Raw genomic sequence first — 10,425 nt, 5'->3', positions numbered from 1 at the left:
CAGTAAGCACTAAAAGTACCATTATTTTATGCCAAAGCACAATTGTGCTGCTTTAAACCACTGAATCAAAACGTTAGAGGGGGAGAATTTAGTGAAGAAGGGGTGCACAGCACATTAAGCACCCATCAGAGCAGGGACTGGGTTTTTTTTGTGTGTTTGTACAGCACTGCCAATGTCCTGTAGCACCATAAAAATGTTAAGTAGCAGTACGCCTATATTTACAACTTGGGGATTCCATACAAAGGGGATACAGGCAACCCTAAAGATAAAATAATTTTTAAGAGCAAGACTTTGTCCACAGAATGCTAGATGACCCTCTTTCCTACTTTTAGCTGGAAACCACTTCATGTGAATCAGTTGAAGTCATTTCCTCCAGTCAGGGGTGGGAGAGACCTGTGGCATTTGTGTTAAAGGTACAGTTTGCTGGCTATGCTCTGCTTTTAAACTTTAAATCTCCTCTATAGGATTACTAAGCAGCGTTCTTCAGTAACTGGGGCATGTTTAGGACCAGCTCTGCATCATGGGAAGGGAGAGGCTGCTCCAGGGCAGCTGACTTCCTCAGATGTATGAGCTTCTGGTAACTTTAACCTCTGGACATGGTTTTCACCACTACTTCTGACAACGAAATCTTCTCCTCGTTCAAGTGCAAGTCAGCTATTTCCTTCCATTTCTTGGAAGCCGGGCTGTGCCTGGGATGTTGTCATGGAAAAGGGTAAAGCAGTGCCGTCTATATTTTATTTTGGCTGCACGGACTATGCCGACTGTGAAGCTGTAGCAGCACGAAGAGGTTGGTGGCATGCTTTTGTGATTACAGTGGCAGTGCAAACCGTACAGCTGCATTCCATCACTCAGCTCATATATCTGCTGGGAGCAGGGCGAGGGACTGGCTTGGGAGGCTCAGTCTTTTTGTTTAAGTTCCCCAGAGGAAATGGAGAACAGCACAGGGCATGACTGTAGGGCACTTAGTTCAATGAAACTGTCACTAATTGTTCCTCTGCTCTGGCCACTGAAAATCTCAAAGTGCTTAGCAGAAAGCAGGGCTGCAATGTGCAACTTTCTCTGGCTTTTCCATGCCATCCACTCTTCCTGGTATTTTCTGATTTTGTTTTGCTTGACCTCTCAGAGGTAGGAAGGTTATCCTGTGATTAGGCTGACGAGCAGTGATGAAGCCAGTGAATCCCTTCGAGTTTGCATCCACGCAGAGGGCTATGCTAGCCATGATGTAGACCAAGCAATTTCTGTGCTCCCTGATTCCCAGAGTGTGGAATCTGTAAATCAGAAATTCTGCATGGATTAAAAACATGAGTCTGAGATAAGATGAGAGCAATGGTAAGTCAGGCTACAAGAAAAAGCTTTCTTCTACTAACTCTGTGAGGGGAAGTGCCCCTGTAAGTTGCTGCTAGAGACCCTCGTTTGAAACTAGGGGCAGGTTCAAATAGTCAGAGCAAGACAAACATCTTATGGGTCATATTCAGTAGTGCGGTTAATGGATGGCTAAAATTAGCCAGATAACTTGTCCCAGATATTCAATGGGATAAATGTCCTGCCAAATATGCTTGCTTACAGTTATCTGGGTACATGTAGCCAGATTAACTTAAAAACCTAACTGGCTGTGTTTGATGTAGCCATTTAGGTTCAGCGCCGGTGCAAAGGTCTCCAGCTACCCTAGGCGGTGATGGCACAGTGTCATGTGGCTTTCTCAATATCTCTCTCTCTCTCTCTCTCTCTCTACCCCTGAATCTCCAAAATCGCGCACATCCATGTCGCATGCACCACCTTCTTCTGTCCCGTGCACCGTGAGCGCTCTCATACCTCCTTTGCACATTTCAAAAATTGCGCCCTCGCGTCCACCTCGGGTTATTTAAATGCTTGTCCAAGAAAAGTGGATTTTTATGTTTTAAAGGGCATGGATTCATGTCTGGCCCCTAATCTAGTGTTAATTCAGTGACTATAGCCTGCCCATCCACTCCTGCCTAATGCTCGCTCTGGCCCTGTTTAGGTTTTTAAATTATCCAGCATTGGGTGGCCAGATAACTTGCTACTTACCCCGATTTCTTCAAAAGATATCGGGGGGGAGGGGGGGTAGCAGCATTTAAAAATAACAATTAAAAAAAAACCAGATGTAAAAGAGCCTGTGCCCCGAATCCCCTCCTTCCCCGACCAAATTTTACATCTGGCCCTGTTGGACCGTGCATCTCCCGCCTCCCAGCTCTCTTCTAAATGACCAAATACCATCCTGGAGCTTGCAGTTCAGTCTCCCCTTTTCCCTGTTCTTAAAAATCAAAATCAAGCAACTGCCCACTCGGATGATCCACCCACGCTCATTTCCAATGTTCTCCTCCCCCCCCCCCCCCCCCCTTTAACTGCCCTGCCAGGAGCGAGATACACAGTGACCTGCTTCCAGTTCTGATCAGTCAGAGACTGCCCTGGAAGCGTAAGCCGGATAAATGGCTGAATATAGGACACTTGCCATCTAAATGGCTTTCGAATATTGACATCCTTGTTTTCAAATGAGCTTCAAGGCACAGGAAGATTTAAAGGGCATAGGCAGAAAGACACTAACTAGTAGAAAATCTTTCATACCTTTGGCCCAGAGTTACTTTGGCCAGGGTCCATCAGGCAGCCAGTGGCAGAGGTGAGTCTTGAACTTACGCCAAAGATTTTCACCTGAATCATTAGGCAAGAGCTTTATCCACTGAGCCACTGCTAAGGAAAAAGGGCGTGCAGCTGTTGGGGGTCGGAAGATCTAAGAACATAAGAAAATGCCATACTGGGTCAGACCAAGGGTCCATCAAGCCCAGCATCCTGTTTCCAACAGTGGCCAATCCAGGCCATAAGAACCTGGCAAGTACCCAAAAACTAAGTCTATTCCATGTTACCATTGCTAATGGCAGTGGCTATTCTCTAAGTGAACTTAATAGCAGGTAATGGACTTCTCCTCCAAGAACTTATCCACTCCTTTTTTAAACACAGCTATACTAACTGCACTAACCACATCCTCCGGCAACAAATTCCAGAGTCTAATTGTGCGCTGAGTAAAAAAGAACTTTCTCCGATTAGTTTTAAATGTGCCCCATGCTAACTTCATGGAGTGCCCCCTAGTCTTTCTACTATCCGACTGCTTAAAACAGTCTTAAGGTGATGAAAGGAACGAATGGCCCATTTTCACTGACCTCCCCTCGCCGCCGCCATGCTTGTGCCAGTGCTCACGCTGTGACTGCAGAAGGGAAGAGTGACGTTATGAGGCTGAGACAGATGCCGTGACCTCGCTGTGAAAGGCTGAACCCGTGAAGACCATCAGGACGCTTTGCTTGCAGGTTGCATGACTCCCAGTGGGTAACTCAGCCCATTGAAGGAGGTCATGGACAATGTTTGAGCAAGGTGGTACTTGCTGCTTTAAAATAAGGGAAGCAAAGTATTTCCATATCTACCTTCAGCTTTTTTTTCCTAATCTCTTTCCGTAAAGATTTTGTTTTATTCTCTGTCGAGGGGGGGGGGGGGCAATTTTCAAACTGTCCACTTTGAGACCTGAGGGGAGGAAGTAAGGGCAGGGCCATGCTTGATACCCAGGGTTGTAACCACATTTTTAAGTTGTATTAATGAGCCTGCCATCTTAGGGGAAGGCAGTTCAATGTGGTCATTATTCCTGTCAAACCACATTGCTTCTGATTTTTCTGCTTTCTCCATCTTCCTCCCTGCCTATTGAGTCTAGTCACACCAACATAATCACCTGTAACTGCGCACATAGGGGGTCGATTTTAAGACCCGCGCACGTCCATGAGCGTGTGGTTCCCGGCACACGCACATGGATGCGCCGATTTTATAACATGCATGCGGCAGCGCAGTGTTAAATTCTGCGCGTCGCCCAGCTGCCAGCACACGCTTTCCCGGGACAGCATCTAATGGCGCTGACCCAGCTCCCCCCCTTCTACCCCTCCCCGCCCAGACTACGTCCCCTCGCCCCTCCCCTTTTAGCAGGCCCAGCACTTCTGCGCGTATTGGGGGTTACGCGCATGGCTGGGCCTGTTCTAAAATGCGCACAGCACGCACAAGGCCCAGCCACACACATAACCCCCAATTTTACCATGCACGGTGCTTTTAATTGGGCTGTAATGCTTATTGTGATTCTGTTGCAGTTTCCCAAGCAAAGTATCCTTGCATGCTGCCACTGAAGAGTATTTGTCAATTCTGCTTCACAGTAAGAGTTTTCCCTGGAGGAACAGGTATCCCTGTTGACCCTTTCTTCTGCAATATCTGCCTGCAATCCTTCTTCCCTACCCCCAATCTTGGGCCCTCTCCTCCACACCTTGTCCTCTCTCCCTCCCCTCTCTCTGGTGCCTCACTTCCTCATCCTCTCATTCCGTGTGGATCCTGATGTGCACAGACTTGGAGAGGGACTTTGGGGGGATAGCAACAGAGTGGACACTCCTGAAGGAACAGAGAGATCATGAAAAGTGATTTAAGAAAACTTGAAGAGTGGTTGAAGACTTGGCAGCGGCAATTCAATGCGAAGAAATGCAGAATCGTCCACATGGAGTGCAGAAATTCAAAAGAACTGCATGTGATGGGGTGAAAGGCTGATGTGCACAGACTTGGAGAGGGACTTTGGGGGGATAGTGTCTGGTGATCTGAAGGCGATGAAGCAATGTGACAAGGCAATAGCTAAATGCTGGGCTGAATAGAGAGAAGAATAAGCAACACCAAAAAGGAGGTGTGGTGATGCCCTTGTACAGGTCCTTGGTGCAGCCTCACCTGGAGTACTGTTTTCAGTTCTGGAGCCCGTATCTCAAAAAGGACAGAAACAGGATGGAAGTGGTCCAGGGAAGGGTGACCTAAATGGTGCGGGTCTATATCAGAAGACTGAGGAGAGGCTGAAGGATCTGAATATCTAGAGATATGATACAGTCCTTCAGATACCTGAAAGGTTTTAATGATGTGCTAACTTTGAACCTTTTTTTGTTGGAAAGGAAACAGTAGAATTACGGGTCATGAAGAGGAGGGAGTGATGTCACTGAGCTTGATGGCTGGCTGAGCCGCGAGCTCCGCAGCTTATTTTCTTTGATAACACAGAAACGGGAGCGGAATCGCAAGAAAAATTTGCTGACAAGCGATATAGAGTGCAGGTACCCGCAGGGAACGACCCAGTAATGGCAACCAAAAGAAAAACACTGGATTTCCGGTGCTTTTCTTACCGAAAGCAAGGAGAGCGGGAGGCCGAAGCTGACGAGCAAGCCGCAGGTGCATAATCCACAGCTGAGGACGCTGAGATGGCGGACGCCTTCAATGTGAATCAGAGTTTAGAGACTGGTTCTGCAGTCTCCGGCAGGATTTAAAAACCTACAAAACTGAAATAAAAGACATGATGAGAGAATTTCACGAGGAGCTGGTGACACTGGTTCACAGGGTGGATGACATGGGTTCTAGAGTGGATGCACAGGCAGAATCCCATAAACAGCTTCAGGAACTTTGCTCTGAACTTCAAGAGGATAACATGAATATGCATGCCAAATTAGCTGATCTTGAAAACAGAGCCAAAAGGGGAAATCTACGCTTCCGAGGCTTCCACAAAACCGCAGCAAACACTGACGGTGAGGATCTTATTCAACGGTTCTGCGCCTTCTTATAAGACTCTGACCCGGAACATGGAGGGGGTCAACAGACGACCATAAAATTGGATAGGGTTCATAGAGCCCTGAGAGCACCTAGCGATGGGCAATCAAGAGACATTATAGTATGTTTCCATGATTATGGCCTAAAAGACCGAATAGCAGGAGCGGCAAGGAAACAAATGAAGTGATTATGGGAAAATCAAGAGAATAAGATCTATGCGGACCTGTCGCAAGCTACTCTGCAAAATAGACAGGAACTGAAGGAGGTAACCACGTTTCTAAGGAAGGAGAACGTAAACTACAGATGGATGCATCCCTTTGGCTTAACTTACACCTGGGATGGTGTGTCCGCTCGCATTTTCAACATGGCAGAAGCTACAAAAAACCTGAAAGACCAAGGATTTACAGCGACAGCTGGGCAAGCCGTTGGGCGCTAAAAAATTTCATCCAAAAGATCAACATCCAGATAGCAACAGGCGATCACCAGAAACAGTCGGCTAAAGCAAAACTCTGACCCCCAGAAAACTCACGTGGACACGACCTGAAAGGTCCTCGAATGGATATACATTCAAAAGATCAATAACTACACCTATTGAAGGGCTCTGTATATCTACAGTGAGACATAGAACTTGGGTAAAGTTCCTTTTCGTTGATCAGTTAATATTTTATAAGATGGTTGATGTACTACATAAGTGTTAAATCTTCCGGCCTGAAGTATTAATAACATACTGTTCCTGTTTTGTAATAATGTTTAGAATTAGCTGAAGCCAATCAGTTCATGCAATAGCTTCCTCCCTGAGAAGGGGAGCAGTTGGGCTGCCTGGAGGTAAAGGCAGACATAGGTTGGAGAAAGGGGGGAAAACGGAGGGGATATACATAGTACTGGGATACTGCACCCGCTCCATAATAATTAGGGGAGGAAGTAGTCCAACTCAGATTTCTGGGCATCCCATCGGACTATTCATCCCAGGGGCGAGGAAGCCAACTCTGAGATGAGTATATGAGGGTAGGGCGATGACAAATCGATGTTCAATATATGCCCAGGTGGTCATTAACAAGAGGTTGATCAGCATATACATACGGAGGAATGCTGGGAATGAGAAAGAGGAAGTAGTGGAACAGCACAACAGGGAGAAGGGGGTCCTACCATACACGGAATTATGGCTACATTCCGCATGATCTCCCTTATGTTAAGGGGCTTAAGACACCGTTCAAGAGGCATTTGCTCTTTAAAGGGATGGAAAACCCAACTAAAAAGCAAATATGAATTCCTTTTGAAAAACAGACAATACCCGCATCAATTCTTTACCCCATGCACCAAAGACTCTAAATATACTGGGGTCTGTATATTAATCTCTCAGCAATTGGTTTTCGAGCTAGGCAAATGTATCAGGGATCCCCTTGGCAGGTATCTTTTACTGCAAATACTGGTAGATGGTTCAGAATATACATTTGTAAATGTCTATGTTCCAAACCAGGAACAAGGAAAGTTTCTATCGGGTTTACTGCAAGTACTATTGACCCACTGCAAGGGCAAATTAATTATGGGAGGGGATTTCAACTTGGTTAGAATACCTAAGTTGGACACTTCACGGGGGGGGGGGGGGGGTTGTAGCTAATTTACCCACACACAGACATAAACTGAAAGAACTAATGGATTCCTGGCATCTGATGGATGTGTGGCGGGCACATTTCCCCTCCTCCAGGTCCTACACATTTTTCTCAGCGGCTCACCATACGCATTCTAGAATTAATTTCTTTCTAGTTGATAAAGCTGTGTTTAATATGTTTCTAGCCCAGATATATCTCCTGTAGCTTGGTCTGACTATGCGGCAGTGACGCTAGATATCACTTTTACTCTCTATGATAAAGAGAATCGCTTCTGGAGACTTAACGATTCCTTGCTAACAGATGACCAATTTAACCAAACTCTTATTATACGGATTAAGGAATTTCTTGAGATAAATGATACCAGAAGTATTTCCCCATCACTGGTGTGGGAATCTCTCAAGGCATATCTTTGGGGATTATTAATTTCCAGAGCTTCCCATGTCAAAAAAGCGGACTTAAAAGCCATCCAAGATTTGCGACAGGTGATCAAGTCACTTTCCAGCACCCTCCAAAAAAGGGGATCCCAAGCAATACTAACCAAACTGACTAAAGCTAGGGAAGATTTAATGAGATTAGAATCAGCTAAAATGATACATCTCTTAAATTTAACTAAACAAGAATATTTTGAGGGTGGTAACAAAACAGGTCACAATTTGGCCTGTAAATTAAAGAAAATGGCATATCACAACTCTATAGCTAAAATTAAAGATGAGAGGGATCAGCTTTTGACTAATAATACGGAAATTCGGAAACGGTTTCTTGCCTTTTACAGTAAACTCTATGCCCCAGAGACAAATATACAAGCAGAGGCCATAAATAATTATCTGGATTCCATACAATTACCCTCATTGTCAGCAGAGGCGTGGCAGGAATTAGAGATGGAGATAACCACAGTCGAAATATTGAATGCAATCAAAAACGCTAAAAATAGGAAAATCAGATGGCCCAGATGGGCCTTACGGCAAAATTTTATAAATGCTTTGCCCCATATATAGTTACATATTTGCAGAAAGTGACTCCATTTTCTTATTGGTAGATGCCGAAAAGGCATTTGACATGGTCACCTGGCCTTTTCTCTTTGGCATATTGAGGAAGATGGGATTTGGTCTGAATCTTTGTACATGGATCACTGCTTTGTATAACAACCCCACAGCCTGTCTGAAAATCAATGGAGGTTACTTGGACTACTTTAAGGTGGGGCGGGGCACCAGACAGGGGTGCCTGCTATCATCGATACTATTTGCTCTATTTTTAGAACCCCTGGCCACTATTATAAGAAAGGATGTGGGAGTGTCCAGTATCTCTGTCCCCCTTCACACATTCAAAATATCCCTCTTTGCAGATGATATTATGTTTTCTATAACGAACCCATATCAAACCCTATCGGCCATAGAACAGAACATAAGGGAATTCAGTGGAGTATCAGGATTTAGGGTAAACTGGGAGAAATTTGAGATTTTAAACCTTACCTGTGTTCCGGAGATAGCACGTAAGCTACAGGCACAACACGCGTTCAAATGGGTCTCTCAAAAGGTCAAATACCTAGGTATATATTTGTCAAAAAATCCCTCTGATTTGTTTACTCTGAATTATAACCTCCTTCTAAAGAAAGCATTAACAGATCTGGAGCAGTGGAGTAACTTCCACATATCATGATTAAAATGAATTTCTTACCCAGATTACTGTACTTATTTCAATCGCTACCCATCCCCATATCCAATGCTACCCTGAAGTACTAGCAAAAAAAGGTGTTTAGTTTCATTTGGGAAAAAAAGACCTCCTAGGGTCAATAGACAGGTTCTCTATCAAAGCAAGGCAGATGGGGGTTAGGAGTGCCCAAACTCCAATGGTACTATGTGTCGGCACAGGTGAAGCCTTTTAATAACATGGCATCAATCAGTAGATATGAAGCAGTGGGTAGCTAATGAACAATCTATGTTATCAGAGATGCCATTAACTGCCATTCCTTGGCAAGACATAAAGACGTGGCGACCTTGCCCCCGTATGCTACCAATTACAAGACATACATTAAATATATAGAGCAAATGGAAAATCAAATTATTGGGAAATAAATCTTTCTTATTTTAACTCATTTGTTTCATAACAATTCCTTTCCGCCCTGCTTATCACAACGTTCTTTTCACACCTGGAAAACACAGGGTATTCTTCGCCTTGAACATCTATGGGGGGGGACGACAGGATATTTTACCCTTTACAACATTAACCCAAACCTATCATCTGGCACCCTCAGATTTTCTACCATATTACCAAATTCGACATTTTTGGAAAGATAACCATATAAAGGAAGCTGTTCGCCAGGGAAAAACCCTGTTCGAAGGCTACTGTTCAACCCCTTCACAGTTTAAGGGCCTGATCTCAAAAATGTATAAAATTACTAACTATGAGTCTCACTGATAGATCAGCTCATATACGGGCATGGACTGGCGATTTGCCTAGGGAATGCTCTCATATTGAATGGTCTGGTATATATGAGCAGATAACTAAAACTTCAATTTCATCTCTCTTGGTTGAAAATTGTTATAAACAATTGTATCGGCGGTACTTAACCCCAGACCGCCTACAGAAATTTATTCCCTCCTCTGATGGGAAATGTTCAACACGGCTGGAAATCGCTCACATGTGGAAGTCGCCCCTATGCCCATCGTTACACCAGATTCAGAGGAGGCTCGATAGAGTATGTACAATGAATAAACGGACCAGAAAAACATCAGACTATGAGCAGATTTCACTCGACCTGGGATGCTTATCTATGCTGGCGACCAGAGGAGCAAACAGTTTAAAGATAAAGGGACTGCCCTACCATTTCCGAAATGCATTAAAAATATGGACTAAAATGTATGTGAGACATATCATGTGAACTGTGCAGGCAGGAGGGGAGAGTGGATTGTCAAACACCTGAGGAATGAAGAATTGTAAATTACAAGCTGTATTGTATCTTCCTTTTTTACTGTTATTCACCAATAAAAATGTTTATGCAAAAAAAGAATTAGGGGTCATGAAATTAAACTCATGGGGGGATGACTCAGATCCAACTTCAGGAAATACTTCTTCAAGAATTCAAGAGGGCATGGGATTTAACACTATGGATCCCTTAAGGCTGGAGGTTGGAAATAAAGAAAAGTCATGGGGATAACCTGCATGGAACGCAGTTACTACCCTTAATCAGAAGGCATGGCATTACTGC

The 10,425-nt window shown here is 44.5% G+C and overlaps 1 protein-coding gene across 2 annotated transcripts in view; it reads left to right on the top strand.

Annotated features, from left to right (window-relative positions):
- Positions 1 to 556: 556 nt before the first annotated feature.
- The window catches only part of LOC115097252 (CMP-N-acetylneuraminate-beta-galactosamide-alpha-2,3-sialyltransferase 2-like), a 70,342-nt gene continuing 60,473 nt past the window's right edge, over positions 557 to 10,425 (top strand). The window contains exon 1 of one of the 2 annotated variants that reach the window (XM_029612902.1): positions 557 to 787. The gene's annotated coding sequence lies outside the window, so the exon portion shown is untranslated. The remainder of the gene's footprint in view (positions 788 to 10,425) is intronic. The other variant, XM_029612899.1, reaches the window with a different exon arrangement.

Source organism: Rhinatrema bivittatum, chromosome 8 (genome assembly GCF_901001135.1).
Source record: "Rhinatrema bivittatum chromosome 8, aRhiBiv1.1, whole genome shotgun sequence".
Taxonomy (NCBI): Eukaryota; Metazoa; Chordata; class Amphibia; order Gymnophiona; family Rhinatrematidae; genus Rhinatrema; species Rhinatrema bivittatum.
This window is presented reverse-complemented; position numbering and strand designations above follow the sequence as displayed.